Source organism: Enhydra lutris, unplaced genomic scaffold (genome assembly GCF_002288905.1).
Source record: "Enhydra lutris kenyoni isolate GAN:26980312 unplaced genomic scaffold, ASM228890v2 scaffoldscaffold22, whole genome shotgun sequence".
Taxonomy (NCBI): Eukaryota; Metazoa; Chordata; class Mammalia; order Carnivora; family Mustelidae; genus Enhydra; species Enhydra lutris.
In genome coordinates, this window is record NW_019154106.1 from 10,802,689 (window position 1) to 10,822,578 (window position 19,890).

The following is a 19,890-nucleotide window of genomic DNA, read 5'->3' on the forward strand; positions in this document are numbered from 1 at the left end:
GAATTGTGATGCCACCAACTTTGGCTTTCTTTTTCAATATTCCTTTGGCTATTCGAGGTCTTTTCTGGTTCCATATAAATTTTAGGATTATTTGTTCCATTTCTTTGAAAAAAATGGATGGTACTTTGATAGAAATTGTATTAAATGTGTAGATTGCTTTAGGTAGCATAGACATTTTCACAATATTTATTCTTCCAATCCAGGAGCATGGAACATTTTTCTATTTCTTTGTGTCTTCCTCAATTTCTTTCATGAGTACTTTATAGTTTTCTGTGTATAGATTCTTAGTCTCTTTGGTTAGGTTTATTCCTAGGTATCTTATAGTTTTGGGTGCAATTGTAAATGGGATGGACTCCTTAATTTCTCTTTCTTCTGTCTTGTTGTTGGTGTAGAGAAATGCAACTGATTTCTGTGCATTGATTTTATATCCTGACACTTTACTGAATTCCTGTACAAGTTCTAGCAGTTTTGGAGTGGAGTCTTTTGGGTTTTCCACATATAGTATCATATCATCTGCGAAGAGTGATAGTTTGACTTCTTCTTTGCCAATTTGGATGCCTTTAATTTCCTTTTGTTGTCTGATTGCTGAGGCTAGGACTTCTAGTACTATGTTGAATAGCAGTGGTGATAACGGACATCCCTGCCGTGTTCCTGACCTTAGCGGAAAAGCTCTCAGTTTTTCTCCATTGAGAATGATATTTGCGGTGAGTTTTTCATAGATGGCTTTGATAATATTGAGGTATGTGCCCTCTATCCCTACACTTTGAAGAGTTTTGATCAGGAAGGGATGCTGTACTTTGTCAAATGCTTTTTCAGCATCTATGGAGAGTATCATATGGTTCTTGTTCCTTCTTTTATTAATGTGTTGTATCACATTGATTGATTTGCGGATGTTGAACCAACCTTGCAGCCCTGGAATAAATCCCACTTGGTCGTGGTGAATAATCCTTTTAATGTACTGTTGAATCCTATTGGCTAGTATTTTGGCGAGAATTTTTGCATCTGTGTTCATCAAGGATATTGGTCTGTAGTTCTCTTTTTTGATGGGATCCTTGTCTGGTTTTGGGATCAAGGTGATGCTGGCCTCATAAAATGAGTTTGGAAATTTTCCTTCCATTTCTATTTTTTGGAACAGTTTCAGGAGAATAGGAATTAGTTCTTCTTTAAATGTTTGGTAGAATTCCCCTGGGAAGCCATCTGGCCCTGGGCTTTTGTTTGGAGATTTTTGATGACTGTTTCAATCTCCTTACTGGTTATGGGTCTGTTCAGGCTTTCTATTTCTTCCTGGTTCAGTTGTGGTAGTTTATATGTCTCTAGGAATGCACCCATTTCTTCCAGATTGTCAAATTTGTTGGCATAGAGTTGCTCATAGTATGTTCTTATAATTGTCTGTATTTCTTTGGTGTTCGTTGTGATCTCTTCTTTCATTCATGATTTTATTTAGTTGGGTCCTTTCTCTTTTCTTTTTGATAAGTCTGGCCAGGGGTTTATCAATCTTATTAATTCCTTCAAAGAACCAGCTCCTAGTTTCGTTGATTTGTTCTATTGTTTTTTTGGTTTCTATTTCATTGATTTCTGCTCTGATCTTTATGATTTCTCTTCTCCTGCTGGGTTTAGGGTTTCTTTCTTGTTCTTTCTCCAGCTCCTTTAGGTGTAGGGTTAGGTTGTGTACCTGAGACCTTTCTTGTTTCTTGAGAAAGGCTTGTACCGCTATATATTTTCCTCTCAGGACTGCCTTTGTTGTGTCCCACAGATTTTGAACCGTTGTGTTTTCATTATCATTTGTTTCCATGAATTTTTTCAATTCTTCTTTAATTTCCTGTTTGACCCATTCATTCTTTAGAAGGATGCTGTTTAGTCTCCATGTATTTGGGTTCTTTCCAAATTTCCTCTTGTGATTGAGTTCTAGCTTCAGAGCATTGTGGTCTGAAAATATGCAGGGAATGATTCCAATCTTTTGATAATGGTTGAGACCTGATTTAGGACCAAGAATGTGATCTATTCTGGAGAATGTTCCATGTGCACTTGAGAAGAATGTGTATTCTGTTGCTTTGGGATGAAATGTTCTGAATATATCTGTGATGTCCATCTGGTCCAGTGTGTCATTTAAGGCCTTGATTTCCTTGTTGATCTTTTGCTTGGATGATCTGTCCATTTCAGTGAGGGGAGTGTTAAAGTCCCCTACTATTATTGTATTATTGTCGATGTGTTTCTTTGATTTTGTTATTAATTGGTTTATATAGTTGGCTGCTCCCACGTTAGGGGCATAGATATTTAAAATTGTTAGATCTTCTTGTTGGACAGTTCCTTTGAGTATGATATAGTGTCCTTCCTCATCTCTTATTATAGTCTTTGGCTTAAAATCTAATTGATCTGATATAAGGATTGCCACTCCTGCTTTCTTCTGATGTCCATTAGCATGGTAAATTCTTTTCTACCCCCTCACTTTAAATCTGGAGGTGTCTTCGGGTTTAAGATGAGTTTCTTGTAGGCAACATATAGATGGGTTTTGTTTTTTTATCCATTCTGATACCCTGTGTCTTTTGATTGGGGCATTTAGCCCATTAACATTCAGGGTAAGTATTGAGAGATATGAATTTAGTGCCATTGTATTGCCTGTAAGGTGACTGTTATTGTATATTGTCTTTGTTTCTTTCTGATCTACTACTTTTAGGGTCTCTCTTTGCTTAGAGGACCCCTTTCAATATTTCCTGTAGAGCTGGTTTGGTATTTGCAAATTCTTTCAGTTTTTGTTTGTCCTGGAACTTTTAATCTCTCCTTCTATTTTCAATGATAGCCTAGCTGGATATAATATTCTTGGCTGCATGTTTTTCTCGTTTAGTGCTCTGAATATATCACGCCAGCTCTTTCTGGCCTGCCAGGTCTCTGTGGATAAGTCTGCTGCCAATCTAATATTTTTACCATTGTACGTTACAGACTTCTTTTCCCGGGCTGCTTTCAGGATCTTCTCTTTGTCACTAAGACTTGCAAATTTTACTATTAGGTGACGGGGTGTGGATCTATTCTTATTGATTTTGAGGGGGGTTCTCTGAACCTCCTGGATTTTGATGCTTGTTCCCTTTGCCATATTGGGGAAATTCTCTCCAATAATTCTCTCCTATATACCTTCTGCTCCCCTCTCTGTTTCCTCTTCTTCTGGAATCCCAATTATTCTAATGTTGTTTCATCTTATGGTGTCACTTATCTCTCAAATTCTCCCCTTGTGGTCCAGTAGCTGTTTGTCCCTCTTTTGCTCAGCTTCTTTATTCTCTGTCATTTGGTCTTCTATATCGCTAATTCTTTCTTCTGCCTCATTTATCCTAGCAGTGAGAGCCTCCATTTTTTATTGCACCTCATTAATAGCTTTTTTGATTTCAACTTGGTTAGATTTTAGTTCTTTTATTTCTCCAGAAAGGGCTTTTATCTCTCCCAAGAGGGTTTCTCTAATATCTTCCATGCCTTTTTCGAGCCCGACTAGAACCTTGAGAATCGTCATTCTGAACTCTAGATCTGACATATTACCAATGTCTGTATTGATTAGGTCCCTAGCCTTCGGTACTGCCTCTTGTTCTTTTTTTTGTGGTGAATTTTTCTGCCTTGTCATTTTGTCCAGATAAGAGTATATGAAGGAGCAAGTAAAATACTAAAAGGGTGGCAACAACCCCAGGAAAATATGCTTTAGCCAAATCAGAAGAGATCCCAAATCGTGAGGGGGGAGAAAGGGGAAAAAAAAGTAAAAAAAAAAAAAAAAAAAAAAAACAAAAAAAAAAACAAAAAAAGAAAACCAATAAAGAAAAAATATAAAAAGGAAAAAAATATATATATTAGATAAACTAGTTAAAAAACGTTAAAAAAGAAAAGGGTAAAAGTTAAAAAAATTTAGCAGAAGAAGAGAAAAAAATTGAAAAAGAAAAAAATAATTAACTGCAAGGCTAAAGAATCATGGGGAGAAAGCCATGAATTCCGTGCTTTGCTTTCTCCTCCTCTGGAATTACGCTGCTCTCCTTGGTATTGAAACTGCACTCCTCGGTAGGTGAACTTGGTCCTGGCTGGGTTTCTTGTTGATCTTCTAGGGGAGGGGCCTGTTGTAGTGATTCTCAAGTGTCTTTGCCCCGGGCGGAGTTGCACCGCCCTTACCAGGGGCCGGGCTGAGTAATCCGCTCGGGTTTGCTTTCGGGAGCTTTTGTTCCCTGAGCGCTTTCCGTAGCGTTCCGGAGGGCGGTAATGAAGATGGTGGCCTCCTGGTCTCCGGCCCAGAGGAGCCGAGAGCCCGGGGCCCCACTCCTCAGTGCGCCCTCAGAGAACAGCGCCCAATTACTCCCGTCACCCTGCCTCCGGCCGCGCTCCGAGCTGACCGAGCCTGCGACCGGTTCAAGGTAACCCCGAGCTTAGAGCTCACTCCTCGGCTCTGTCTGTAGCCGGCTTCCCCGTTCTGATACCTGTAAGCTCTGCAACACTCAGACATCCGCGATCCTTCTATGACCCTGTGGGACCCGAGGCCATGCTGACCCCGCGTGGGCTTCACCCTGGTTAAGCCTCTGGAGCGATGTCCCTCAGCGGAACAGACTTTTAAAAGTCCCGATTTTGTGCTCCGTTGCTCCACCGCTTGCCGGGAGCCGGCCCCTCCCCCCACGGTCTATCTTCCCGTCGCTTTGGATTCACTTCTCCGCCAGTCCTACCTTTCAGAAAGTGGTTGATTTTCTGTTTCTAGAGTTGCTGTTCTTCTTCTCTTCGATCTCCCGTTGGATTTGTAGGTGTTTGCAATCTTTAGATAAGCTATCTAGCTGATCTCCCGCTACCTGAAGTAGTCTCAGCCTGCTACTTCTCCGCCATCTTGACTCCTCTGAATCTTAATTTTTAATGGCCAGAAACAGTTTTTCTTAAAATTGTGTTGTTTAAATGTCAATCCAATGGTTTAAGTTCTTGAAACTTTGGTTAATTAATAAAACTGAGGCATTATTGTCAAATTATCTCTTCATTTTTTCTTTCTCTTTACTGTTTTTATCACAGAATTGTCCCTTTGGGAAGTTCTTCATATTTCAGCTACTATAATCTATATTGTTGAGTATTCCCTATTATCTGTTATTTGTTATGATTAAAACCCAAAAGTTAGGCCTTAATTTGATAAGTGAATGTGTTTATTGATTTCTTATTCTGCCAGCCTAAAATCTGTACTGAAATGTCCCTTGTAATTCTATTTCTTCACATAATTTGAACTCTTTGTTTTTATTCCCTCTTTTTTTTTTATCAATTATTTGTATTTAATATGAAAGAATGTCAAAGTTGGAGTTGCTATTAGTCTATTCCCATGAGAACAAAAGGATTATCTTGGTATCTCTGATTTTACACAGACATATATGCAGTTTCTGAAAATAGGCTCTGTTACCATCTGGTTCCTAATCTCCTCCTGCCTCCCAAAGTCCCAACCCTCGGCACTTGCCTTACCCCAAATCTTATTCATTTCCAATACTCCCATGTGCCAGGACCTGTTCCCATAAATACCCGACTCTATCTACATACTCTTTTGGAACAAGGGTATAGACAAGAGCCCCCACATAGGAACCTACTATTACCTTTGAATTTATCCTTAAGTCTGGGTCTGTGATGTGAGTTTTAAAAACAGTTGGCATTGAAGTGAAACAGGTAGATGTTCCTTTGACAAGAGTTTTCTGAGTGATAAATGAAACAAGTTGAAGACAAATTTTGTCTTCCAGATTTGGAGTGGTAAATGTTGAGAGAGTAGAACCATATATAGCTTTACTAAATAGCTTCTGCACCAACTTTTCTTAGGATAATATCTAATGTTCCAACTCTTTAGTTCTAAAATATATGATTTTTAAAGACATTAGAATATCTTGAATTTTTATACACAACAAATTATAAAATATAGGGACCACAGATTTCTTTTTTTAAAAAAATTTTATTTATTTATTTGAGGAAGAGAGAGAGAGCAAGCTAGCAGGGGAAGGACTGGGTGAGAGGGAGAGAGAGGATCTCAAGCAGACTCCCTGCTGAGCACAGAGCCTGATGCAGGGTTTGATCTCACAGCCCTGAGACCATGACCTGAGCTGAAATCAGAAGTTGGATCTTAACAGACTGAGCCACATAGGTGACCAGGACCATAGATTTCAATGTGCTTTTAATCCTGTGCCTGGGGGTGGTGTGCCAAATGTCCTTGGTCCCAGGAGAATATACATATATATCAAATAAAGCAGATCTGAGAGAGATAATCATATCTACCTACCTCTATTGTCTCAGGAGAGTGAAGATATAGAAAACAAACTTCTAATTTACTCACAGTTTTGTGTAAGAGGGGTGGGTTTTTCTTTTTTTTTTTTTTTTACATTCAATTATAAGCCAAACAAGCAAACAAATAAAACAATGAAGTACACATTTACCTCAGGATTTTTCAATTTTCTAGGAAAACTCTGTAGAGAGAACATCTTCAGTTTTCCAATTATATCAATATACTAGCCCTTCCTAATGGGTTTATGTCCTGATTTACCAGAAAGAAATGAAATACTGACTCTAGCAGTCACCAATGATTTTAAAATGTTGCTTTTTATGCCCAATAAAACTTTGTGTTCACTCCCAGATGCTGAATAGGAATAAAATACTCTTCCATAGCTTAAAAAGAAAAATGTATTATGTCTACAAATATATAAAAATACTGGGGCATCTGGATGGCTCATGTGGTTAAGCATCTGACTCTTGGTTTTGGCTCAGGTCATGACCTCATGGGTCCTGAGACTGAGCCCCAAGTAAGGCTCCCAGCTCAGCAGGGAGCCTGCTTGGAGACTCTCTCCCTCTGCTCCTTCTGCCTCTCTCTCTTTCACTTGATCTTGGCCAAAAGGCCGAGAAGAGATCTCTCTCTCTCTCTCTCTTTCAATTAAATAAATAAATCTTTTTTTTAATCATTTTTTTAAAATTTATTTTCAGCATAACAGTATTCATTGTTTTTGTACCACACCCAGTGCTCCATGCAATCCGTGCCCTTTCTAATACCCACCACCTGGTTCCCCCAACCTCCCACCCCCCCCCACCTCTTCAAACCCTTCAGATTGTTTTTCAGAGTCCATAGTCTCTCATTGTTTACCTCCCCTGCCAATTAATAAATCTTTTTAAATGTATGTAAATACTTTAAGTATACAATAATGTAAAATTATAGAGAGTTTATAAAAGAGGAAAAAACCCATAATAGCATGATGATTTTATGAATTATTCATATCAGTATCTTTAGTCAGTTACAATTTATTCTTTTTCTTTTTTTTTTTTTTTTAAAGATGTTATATATTTAGAGTTAGAGATAGAGGAAGAGTGCAAATAGGGGGAGGAGCAGAGGGAAGAGGGACAAGCAGACTCTGCTGAGCACAGATCCTGACTTGGAGCTTGATCCCACAACCCTGGGATCATGACCTGAGCCAAAATCAAGAGTCAGACACTTAACTGACTGAGCCACTCAGGCACCCCAGTTAAAATTTGTTATTAATAGGTATTATATATTATGTGAGATTTAAAACTTAAAAATATGCCATAGAGTGTTTGGTGTATTAGACCTGAAAATAATTTTCAGCAGAGTGAGCTGTTAGTCATTTCTCTGTGTAAGTAGATAAAAAAAAAGGTTATTTCGGAGTGTTATCTTTTGGGATTTTTCTCTGACCCCATATGTATTTCTACAGATATCAGGAAATTGGCATCTAATGAACACAGGGAAAAACACAGCAGAAATTTGAGGGTGGGCATGGAGAGGACTTGACAAAAGATGCCTTTTGTAGGTACTTACTAAATTGGTACTTTATCTGTTGAGCAGATAAAGTGAGAGAATTTGTATAGTGGCCAAGGGGTATCTGAGAATGGAACTGAGATGATGACACATTCTCTTTGAATCACAGTTATTAGAACCTCCCTGGTGGACTGACATGGTCCCAGATTAGATGTGCTCTCACAAATGGGCATGACAGGGGAACTCACCAGGAAGGAAGGTATCTGGATGTGTCTCTAGACTCATTGGAAAGGAGCAACGGAAAGGTTCTTGGAAGCCTCCTTATACTATGCAGGACTAGTTTTTCAGATTCACCAATTGATTCCATAGGTTGACATTTGCTGTTTTCAATCTGAGGGACTGAAATTTAAAAAATTAACATTAAAATGTATTAAAATTCCTGAGGCTAAATGTGAAATAAATTTAAATAACTAAATAATAAAATGCTTTGTTTTGTTAAGTTTGCACTTCTGAAGTTATCTAAGCTTAAAGCTTCCTCTTAGGACACTGTATAAATTGAAATACCTTCTCTTCTTAGTCTGTGGCTTGCCTTTCCATTTTTTAAATAGTGTACTTTGTTGAGCAGATGTTCCTAATTTAAATGTATATCATTTTATCAATTTTATCAATATTTTTCTCATGGTCAGTGCTTTCTGTATCTATTTAAATAATCTCCACTTGCCTCAAGATAATGAAGATATTCACTTATGTTAAAAATCTAAAAGCTAATTGTATTATGTTTTTTAAAATTGTAGTAAAATATATATAACATGAAATTTATCAGTGAAACTATTTGAAGGGTAAAATTCAATGGCATTAAATACATTCACAATGCCACTACCCATAAGCCTAACCTTTTCATCATAAATGCTGTATCCATTAAAATATAACTTCCCCTTTTCTCTCCTTCTAATACCTGGTAACTTTTATTCAGCTTTCTGTCTCTACGATTTTGACTATGCTAGGTACCTCATGTAATTGGAATCATACATTATTTATCCTTCTATATCTGACTTATTAACTGTGTATAATGTTTGCAAGGTTCATTCATGCCATAGCATGGATCAGAATTTCATTCCTTTGTAAAACTAAATGCTCTTTCACTGACTGTACAAATCACCTTTTGTTTAACCATTCATGTGTTGATGAATATTTAGGTTGTTCCCACCTTTTGCCTATTGTGAATAATGTTGCTGTGGATGTTGGTTTATAAGTATCTGCTCAAGCCCCTGTATTCAGTGCCTTGGGATACACACATAGAAGTGGAATTGCTGGAATGTATGGTAAAGCTATGTTTATAATTCCACTGCTTTCCAGAGACTACACATTTTATATTCCCACCAACAAAGCACAAGTGTTCCAAATTTCTACATACTCATCACATTTGTATTTTATTTATTTATTTAATAATAGCCATCCTAGTGAGTGTGAAGTGATTATCTCATTGCAGTTTGGCTTTGCATTTTCCTAATGATTAAGGATTAATTGTACCTCTTTGGAGAAATGTTTATTCAAATCCTTTGCCAATTTTTGAATGTTTTGTTGTTGAGTTGGAGTTTTTATACATTCTGGATATTAATCATTTGTCATATATATGATTAGTAAATATTTTCTCCCATTCTGTAGGTTGCTTTTTCACTTTTTTGATAGTGTTTTTGGATGCATAAAAGCTCTTAATTTTGATGTTCAATTAATCTACTCTTTCTTCGTTGCCCATGCTTTTAGTGTCATTCCCATGAAATGTTGAAAAATCCGATGTCATGAAACTTTTCCCCAACGTTTTTTTCCTAAGAATTTTTTATTTTTAGCCCTTAGCTTAAGTCTTTGGTCTATCTTGAGTTGATTTTTGTGTATGTATATAAGGTAAGGGTCCAATTTCATTCTTTTGCATGTGAATATCCAGCTCTCCCAGTACCATTTGTTTGTTTGTTTTTGTATGATGAAATAAACTGTATTTAGATTTAGCCAGCTGGACTCAGTTTAGATGATCCCAATTTTGCTGGCAACATCAAAGCATCATAGTCAGGGGCCAGTTGAACATAGGCCTTCTTCTCCCCATCAGGCCTGATCAAGGTGTTGACCTTGGCCACATCAATGTTGTAGAGCTTCTTCACAGCCTGTTTGATCTGGTACTTGTTGGCCTTACATCGACAATGAACACAAGCATGTTGTTGTCTTCTATTTTCTTCATTGGCTGACTCAGTAGTCAGGGGGAACTCGATGATGGCATAGTGATTGAGCATGTTTCAAGTGCTCTTTCCAGGGTATTGGGGCTGCCTTGGGAGACGCAGAGTCTTGGGTCGTGGGATCGTAGGTGATGTGCGGATCTTTTTTTTTGTGACTGTGGATGGCTTTCAGCACCACTTTCTTGGCCATCAAACCCTTTCCTTTGGCTTTGGCTTTGGGAGGGGTAGGGGCTTCCTTCTCAGCTTTTGGCACCATCTTTGTAAAAGGGATCCCAGCACCATTTTGTTGAAAAAATTGTCCTTTCCCCATTGGATGGTCTTCGCATCTTTTTCAAAAATAAATTGGCCAACTATGTGAAGACTTATTTCTGGTCATCCTATTCTATTCCATCAATCTGTCCATCTTTGTGCAAGTACCACACTGTTTTAATCCCTAAGCTGAAATGGCACAAAGAAGTAATTACTATTCACTTATGTGGAACAAATTTTGAATGTTCCCAGACCTCAAAAATAATGTGTTAGGCTTTTCTGATACCTTAGGGTACATCTTGCTAATGGATGCACAAGATAAATTGAGATAAAACACAGATGCTCAAAGACACAATTCAAAGTTATGGCAGCTTGATGTTGAGATGCTGAGTGTAGTTCTCTAGGGACGGAGCTTGGCAGAGCTGTGTTTGCTACTCAGGATGCACAATGCCTCTATAATGGCTCACTGTAAAACAAACACTAAACATTATTTTCACTTTTTGTCCTTGTTAAAGCAAAAATCTTCTTTGGATTTCTTTCAGTTAGGAAAAACAGGCATTATTATAGATACTTTTTCTTCTTTCTTTTTGTAGGTCTTTTGTAAAAGTGAGGTGACACAACACGGACTTTTGAAAAGGGGGGGAATACATGTATAATTTTGTAATATAATTTAAAATCAGGAAGTGTGATGCCTCCACTTTGTTATTTTTTTCCTCAAGATTGTTTTGGCTATTTGTGGTCTTTTGTGGTTCCCTACAAATTTTAGGATTTTTCTTTTTCTGTTTCTTAGAAAAATGCCATTGGAATTTTGGTGGCTTGTATTGAATCTGTAGATCCCTTTAGGTGGTATGGGTATTTAAACATTATTAATTCTTCCTTCCAGGAACATGGGGTATCTTTTCATTTATTTGTGCCTTCTTCAATTTATTTTATCCATGTGCTCAAGTATTCAATGAACAAATCTTTCACCACCTTGTTTAAATTTCTTCCTAAGTCTTTTATTGTTTTTGATGCTATTGTAAATGGGATTCTTTTCTCTCTTTTGGTTAGTTCATTGTTACTGTGTAAAAATGCAATGATTTTTATGTTGCTTTTGTATCCTTCAACTTTAGTGAATTCATTTATTAGAGATTTTGTGGAAACTTAAGGGTTTTCTAGTTATAATACCATGTTATATGCAAATAGAGATGATTTTACTTCTTTTCTGATTTGGATGACTTTTATTTCTTTTTCTTGCCTAATTGCTCAGGCTAGGACTTGCAGTACTATGTTGAATGGAGATGGCAAAAGAGAGCATCCTTGTAACATTTTTGATCTTAGAGGAAAAGATTTCAGCTTTTCAACATTGAGTGTGATGTTAACTGTGGGTTTGTCATACACAACCTTTATCATGTTTGGGTACATTCTTTCTATTCCTAATTTTTGAGAGTTTTTTTTCATAAACGCTATTAAATTTGGTCAAATGCTTTTACCTCAACTACTAAAGTGATTATACGATTTTTGTCCTTCATTATGTTAATGTGTTATATCGCATTTATTTATTCAGGTATGGTGAACTATCCTTGTATCCTGGGGATTATCCCACTTGAGCATGATGTATGATCCTTTTAATGTACTTCTGAATTCAGTTTGCTAATATTTTGTTGAGGATTTTTACATCTATGTTTAATAGGCATATTCCCTGTAATTCCTTTCTTTGTAATGCACTTGTCTGGCTTTGGTATCAGTGTAATGCCAGCCTTGTAAAATAAGATTGAAAGTGTTCCTTCTCTTCAATTTTTTTGAAGAGGTTGAGAAAAACTGGAGTTAATTATTTAAATATTTGGTAGAATTCAGTAAAGTCATCTTTTCCTGGGCTTTTGTTGTTTGGGAGTTTACTAATTAAATAGCCTTGCTTGTTATTGTTCTGTTCAAATTTTCTGTTACTTCATGATTCAGTCTTAGTAAGTTGGAGTTTCTAGGAATTTATCCATTTCTTTGAAGTTATCTAATTTGTTGGCATGATTGTACATAGTAGTCTTTTATGATCATATTTGTTTGGTATCATTTGTAATGTCTCTTCTTTCTATTATAATTTTATTATCTTTTTTCCTTAGTCTAGCTAAGGGTTTATCAATTTTATCTTTTCAAAAATCCAACTCTTGATTCTATTGATCTTCTCTATTGTCTTTCTAGTCTCCATTTCATTTATTTCCTTATTATATCTTTCCTTCTACTAACTTTGAGCTTAGCTTATTCTTCCTTTCTTAGTTTCCTGAAGTATAAAGTTAGGTTGTTTATTTGAAATTGTTCTTGTTTCTTCATGTAGACATTGTTTCATAATTTATTTATAGGCTATAAATGTCCCTTTTAGAACTGCTTTAATTGCATCAAATAAGTTTTGATATGTTGTTTTTGCATTTCTGTTGTTTCAAGATATTTTTAATTAAAAAAATTTAATAATTAAAAAAAGATTTTATTTATTTATTTGACACAGAGAAAGAGATCACAAGTAGGCAGAGGCAGGCAGAGAGAGATGGGGAAGCAGACTCCATGCTGAGCAGAAAGCCCATGCAGGCCTCAATACTAGGACCCTGAGATCATGACCTGAGCTGAAGGCAGAGGCTTAACCCACTGAGCCACCCAGGGGCCCCCCAAATTAAATAATTTTTAAGATTTATTATTTGACCCATTGATTGTTCAGAAGTGTGTAATTTAATATTCATATTTTGGTGAATTTTTCAGTTTTTCTCATATAGTTGATTTATAGTTTCATATCACTGTCATTGGAAAAGTTGGAAAAGACTTGATATAGTTTGACTTTGGTTAAATTTGTGAAGACTTCTTTTTGTAACCTAATATATGGTCTATTTTGGAAAATGTTCCATGTGCCCTAGAGAAAAATATATAGTCTGTCACTGTTGAATAGAATGCTCTGCATATGCCTGTTAGATCCATTTGTTCCAAAGTACAGTTCAAGTCTATTATTTTCTTACTTTCTGTCGGGATAATCTGTTATCACTATTAGTATTATTGCATTGTTGTATATTCTTGCCTTTAGATCTGTTAATAATTATTTAATATATTTAGGAGCTTCAAAGTCACCTTTCAAAGGAACACACATATGGGGATGTGAAGCATTTGTGACCATTTGTATAAGCTACCGGTTATCAATTCTCTGTACCCTCTCATTTCTCTTGGCCTACATGAAGGCTCAACTTTCTCCTAACCTCCTTGAGAGTATCCATAGTATAAATTAATTTATACTCTTGTCTCTACTTTTTCATATACTGTTACATCATTTTTACCTCCTAAAATTTAGCCCAAGATATAAATACCAACAATTTATTATTTGCCATTTTCATTACTTATTTGACCTATTTGAATCCCTACCTTGGAACTCACCTCTCCTTTAGCTTTCATGATACCACAATTCTCTGATTTTCTTTAATTTCTATGACCACTGCCTAGACTTTGTTATATCTTTTTTCTTGTCATCAATCTTAAAATTAGGTTTCTCCATGGTTCTTCCCTCAGTACTCTTTACTATTCACTCAGTAAATTCACTCTGGCTGGTTTTATCCATTTTCATATTAAAAGAAATAATTAGGTTGAATTAAATGTACCAAAAACTGTACATATCAATTATACAGGTAGATGAATTATCCAAAGTGAAAATCCATTGATGTAAATACTACCATCTCTTGAGAAGCCCCCCTTCAGCTCTGAGATATCAAAACCCCTTTTTAATCTTTTTATTTTGTAGTAATTACAGATTCATGAAGCTTCACAGAATTATAGATTCACAAATACAGTACAGAGAGGTCCCATGTAGCTTTCACTCAGTATGCCCAGCAGTTTTTGTCTTACATAGTTACAATGCAATAACCAAACTGAAAATGTGATATTGGTACTATGTGTGTATAGAGTTCTAGGTCGATTTTATTATATATGTAGAGTCATGTAATCTCTACCACAATCAAGATACATACCTACTTCATTACCACAAAGATTCCTCCTGATGCTACCCCTTTATAGTCATAACCATCCCCCATCTCCTCACAGTCTCTAACCCCTGGCAGTCATTAACCAAAATATTGGCTTTTATCCCCCCTCACTAGAATAATGCTCTTGAGATCCATTCAAATTGTTACATTTGTTAACCCTTTATTAAGCGTTTTTGCATTTGTATTCAAGGGGGATATGGGCTGTAGGTTTTTTTGTTTGTTTGTTTGTATTTTTGTACTGCCTTTGTAATGTTTAGCCATCAGCGATACTGGCTTCCTAGAATAAGATGTAAAGTGTTTCCTCCACTTCTGTTTTCAGGAAGAGATTGTATAGAATTGGTGTTAATTTTCCTTAAAATATGCGGAAGAATTCTCCAGTGAAACAATGTAGACTTGGCAATTTCTTTTGTGGCTAGTTTTAAATTATCAATTCAATTTTTAAAGTAGTTATAGGGCTAGTCAAATGATCTATATGATATACATTAGTGAGTGGTGATTACTTGTACTCTTCAAGGGACTGGTCCATTTCATGTAAGTTGTTGAATTTATGCACATAGAGTTGTTTGTAGGATTCCTTTATTGTCCTTTTGATGTCTGCAGGATTGATAGTTAAATCTTGTTTCATATATTGTTAGTAATGTGTTTCTTCTCTTTGACAGTCTTGCTAAAGTTTCGTCAATTTTGTCAATCTTTTCAACAGCTAGCTTTTTGTTTCACTTTATTTTTCTGTTTTCAGTTTGATTTCTTATTTTTTCTTTTTCTTTCTTATTTTTTATTTCTTTCTGCTTGCTTTGGGTACTTTTTCAAGTTTTCTAAGGTTAGGACTTAGTACTGCATAGATATAATAAAATAAAAATAATTTAACACTTATTAATAAATTTAGATTTAATAATTTAATAAAATTAAAAATAGTAAAAGTAAATATGCTGGGGGGGTGGTTTATGTTTTATTTAACATGTACTCTGATGTTTTTGTCTGCTTGTTCCATCAGTTATTAAGAAAAGTTGCTAACATTTTCCCAGTATAACGGGTGGTCTATTCAATATTTTAGTACTTTTCCACCTTTGCTTTATATATCTTAATGATATGTCACTATTTACATACAAATCTAGAATTATAGCTTCCTGGTGGATTGACACTTTTGATGAAATTTCCTCACCTCAAGACTTTCTTGCTTTAATATTTACCCTAATACTAGTTTGTCTACTCTGCTCTATTTTTTTTCTTTCTTGCTTTCTTTTGGATTTCTCATATTAAATCAGTTTTTTAAATTATTAGGTTGTTATACACTCTTTTATTATTCTTTTAGTGATTAGAGATTATAGCATGCACTGTACCTCAACTTATTAAGGGCTGTTATAAATCAGTTCTTTTTTTAATTTATTTTTATTTTTTTAATTAATTAATTTATTTACTTATTTATTTATTTATTTGACAGAGAAAGATCACAGATAGGCAGAGAGGCAGGCAGAGAGAGAGAGAGAAGCAGGCTCCCCGCTGAGCAAAGAGCTCGATGTGGGGCTCGATCCCGGGACCCCGAGATCATGACCTGAGCCGAAGGCAGCGGCTTAACCCACTGAGCCACCCAGGCACCCCTATAAATCAGTTCTTTAAGGTAAGGACCCTACAACACTTTAGCTCCATTTACCACCTGTCTTGTGCTGTTTCAGTTCTTTTCTAAATGTTTTAGTATGCCTAGAAGTTATTATTTATATGGGCACATTCATTTATCTTTATCAGATATTTATCCTATTCCATTTTTTTTCCTTCTTCAAGTTTCCATGTGGGATCCTTTCCCTTTTGTCTTCAGAACACTTCCTGAACTTTTCAGTTCAGTGTTAATGACTTTTGGCATTTATTGTTTTTGTTAACAAATCAGCTGCCATTCTCTTTTATCACTGTTCCTTGAAAGTAAAATTTCTTTTCTCCTCACCAACTTTTTTTTTGAATTGTCTTATGCATTATTTTTTTTTAATTTTTAAAATTTATTTTCAGCATAACAGTATTCATTGGTTTTGCATCACACCCAGTGCTCCATGCAATCCGTGCCCTCTCCAATACCCACCACCTGGTTCCCCCAACCTCCCACCCCCCAGCCCTTCAAAACCCTCAGATTGTTTTTCAGAGTCCATAGTCTCTCATGGTTCACCTCCCCTTCCAATTTCCCTCAACTCCCTTCTCCTAACTCCCCTTGTCCTCCATGCTATTTGTTATGCTCCACAAATAGTGAAACCATATGATAACTGACTCTCTCTGCTTGACTTATTTCACTCAGCATAATCTCTTCCAGTCCCATCCATTTTGCTACAAAAGTTGGGTATTCAACCTTTCTGATGGAGGCATAATACTCCATAGTGTATATGGACCACATCTCCCTTATCCATTCGTCCATTGAAGGGCATCTTGGTTCTTTCCACAGTTTGGCGACCGTGGCCATTGCTGCTATAAACATTGGGGTACAGATGGCCCTTCTTTTCACTACATCTGTATCTTTGGGGTAAATACCTAGTAGTGCAATTGCAGGGTCATAGGGAAGCTCTATTTTTAATTTCTTAAGGAATCTCCACACTGTTCTCCAAAGTGGCTGCACCAACTTGCATTCCCACCAACAGTGTAAGAGGGTTCTCCTTTCTCCACATCCCCTCCAATACATGTTGTTTCCTGTCTTGCTAATCTTGGCCATTCTAACTGGTGTGAGGTGGTATCTCGATGTGGTTTTAATTTGAATCTTCCTGATGGCTAGTGATGATGAACATTTTTTCATGCGTCTGATAGCCATTTGTATGTCTTCATTGGAGAAGTGTCTGTTCGTATCTTCTGCCCATTTTTTGATATAATTATCAGTTTTCTGTATGTTGAGTTTGAGGAGTTCTTTATAGATCCTGGATATCAACCTTTTGTGTGTACTGTCATTTGCAAATATCTTCTCCCATTCCGTGGGTTGCCTCTTTGTTTTGTTGACTGTTTCCTTTGCTGTGCAGAAGCTTTTGATCTTGATGAAGTCCCAAAAGTTCATTTTAGCTTTTGTTTCCTTTGCCTTTGGAGACATATCTTGAAAGAAGTTGCTGTGGCTGATATCAAAGAGGTTACTGCCTATGTTCTCCTCTAGGTTTCTGATGGATTCCTGTCTCACGTCGAGGTCTTTTATCCATTTCAAGTTTATCTTTGTGTACGATGTAAGAGAATGGTCAAGTTTCATTCTTCTACATATAGCTGTCCAATTTTCCCAGCACCATTTATTGAAGAGACTGTCTTTTTTCCACGGTGTATTTTTTCCTGTTTTGTCGAAGATTATTTGCCCATAGAGTTGAGGGTCCATATCTGGGCTCTCTACTCTGTTCCACTGGTCTATGTGTCTGTTTTTATGCCAGTACCATGCTGTCTTGGTGATCACAGCTTTGTAGTAAAGCTTGAAATCAGGTAACGTGATGTCGCCAGCTTTATTTTTGTTTTTCAACATTTCCTTAGCAATTTGGGGTCTCTTCTGATTCCATACAAATTTTAGGATTATTTGCTCCAGCTATTTGAAAAATACCGGTGGAATTTTGATCAGAATGGCATTAAAAGTATAGATTGCTCTAGGCAGTATAGACATTTTAACAATGTTTATTCTTCTGATCCAAGAGCATGGAATGGTCTTGCATCTTTTTGTGTCTTCTTCAATTTCTTTCATGAGTGTTCTGAAGTTCCTCGAGTACAGATCCTTTACCTCTTTGGTTAAGACTGTTCTCTCTGGCTAGTTTCATGCAGTTTCACTATGATGTGTGATGTATTTGCTTAGTTTAGGATTAGAACCTTTCTTGAATCTATTATTTATTTTTTTAATCAACTTGGTTAAATTTCCAGGACATAATCTCTTCGAGTATTACTTGTTTTTAACCTCTACTCTCACGAAATTTCAAATATGTGGTATTAGAACTTTTCAAGGCCATCTGTATCTTATTCTTTTCCTTCCACATTACATTTTCTGAATGCTCAAGGCTGATTTTTCCTTCCATTTTATCTTTTAGCTCACTGATTTTATCATCAGTTATATCTAGTAGCTGTTACATTCATATATTTGGATCTTATTTTATGTGATTTCTCATTTCCATTTGATTCATCTTTGTGATTTCCATTTCTCTGCTAAAATCTTGTCATTTAAGGTTTTATAATTCTGTTACTTGGATCTATTGTGGGCCTGTGGTTTCTCTTGGACTTCTGTTAATTTTTTTCTTTAAACTCTTGATTTGATGAAATCTGACACTGTGTATGAAAAACTGTCTTGATGCTCAGGACAACGCTATCTTCCTCTTGAAAATTTTACTTTGGCAAAATATCACATATGGAGAAGCTCACTTTATTACAATCTGTAACCTAGCTGATTTGGGTCCAAGCATCAGTCTATGAGAGGGAAGGCCCACTTTTTCTCACCTTTACCGTTAGGATATAGCCCTTGGAGAGAACACAACAGAAAATTTTAGGTGTTTATGAGTTTCTCACACTTCAGTGAGCCTGAGCTCCAATTAATTGTCTTTACAACCCAAAAAAACACTGGAAGCTCTTCTCACCTTTTAAAATTTTTGTTACATTATGTTAGTCACCAGACCATATACATCATTAGTTTTTGATGTAGTGTTCCATGATTCACTGTGTATAATACCCAGTGCTCCTGTTTGTGATTCAGGAAATGCATCTTGGAGAAAAGCTATGTCGAAAGCCTGGACTGTATCTTGTCTTCAACTCTGGAAACTTGACTCCTTAAATCCTAGCTCCCATAAATCCTAGATCTCAGATACCCTCCAACAGATGGTGTTTTAAAATTCTGGCTTGCTTTTGTTGTGTTCTTTCCAAGAACCTAGTTCTTAATTGTTGAAAATGGAAGCTCATTTCTACATCTTTACCACCAAAATCAATCAACATATAGCTAATTTTTATTCAACCCCAGGTATTTTATTCAACCCCAGGTAAGTATTTCAACTACCTAATAGATAGCTCTACTTTAATGTCTCCTAATTATCTCAAATTCAGTGTATCCAAAACAGAACTTATCACAGTTCATTCAATCCTCCCATGTCTTACACATTTTGTATCACTGTAGGTATCACTCAATCCAGGAACTGGGGAGTTAAGATTATTTTTTTCCTTTTATAGTTATGTCTGCTCAGTCATCACAGCTAAAACTTACCCTTTTTCATTGCTTGTCTGACTCATTGCAACAGTGATCCATTACTCTCTCCTACACTCTAGCTATTCTTATCAAATTTATCCTTTCTAAAGCATTTCCACCTAATTAATAAATTTTCCTCAAAGTAAATCCAAGCCTATCATTCCCTACTTAAAAACTCCTTAAGGGCTTTCCATTCCCTGCAGGATATGGTTCAGTACAACACAGTCATCAGTCCATCAATATTTGATGATTTGACTTAGCATCTGGCTTCTTACCTCTCCAATTTTCACTTGACCTATTCCTTCCTGTCATTGTGTTTTAATGAATATATTTATTTTAGCTACTGGAATATACTATGACCTTTTCCCACATTTTGGGTTTTGCATGAGCTAATTTTATTTGATTGTTTTCCCACCTTCCAGTCTGCTTTGTAAACTAGAATTAATCCCCTGCTGAGAGGCTGTATCCATCATAAAGCGTTAGTCCCTCTCCCTCTTGTTTTCTAACAAAAGGACTGTTATCTCTTCTGTGCCACTTCAATTTTCTTCATACTTATGT

At 36.2% G+C, this 19,890-nt stretch overlaps 1 pseudogene; it reads right to left on the minus strand.

The window, feature by feature from the left end:
• Positions 1 to 9,742: 9,742 nt before the first annotated feature.
• On the minus strand, positions 9,743 to 10,204 carry LOC111150300 (annotated as a pseudogene).
• Between the last annotated feature and the right edge of the window lie 9,686 nt (positions 10,205 to 19,890).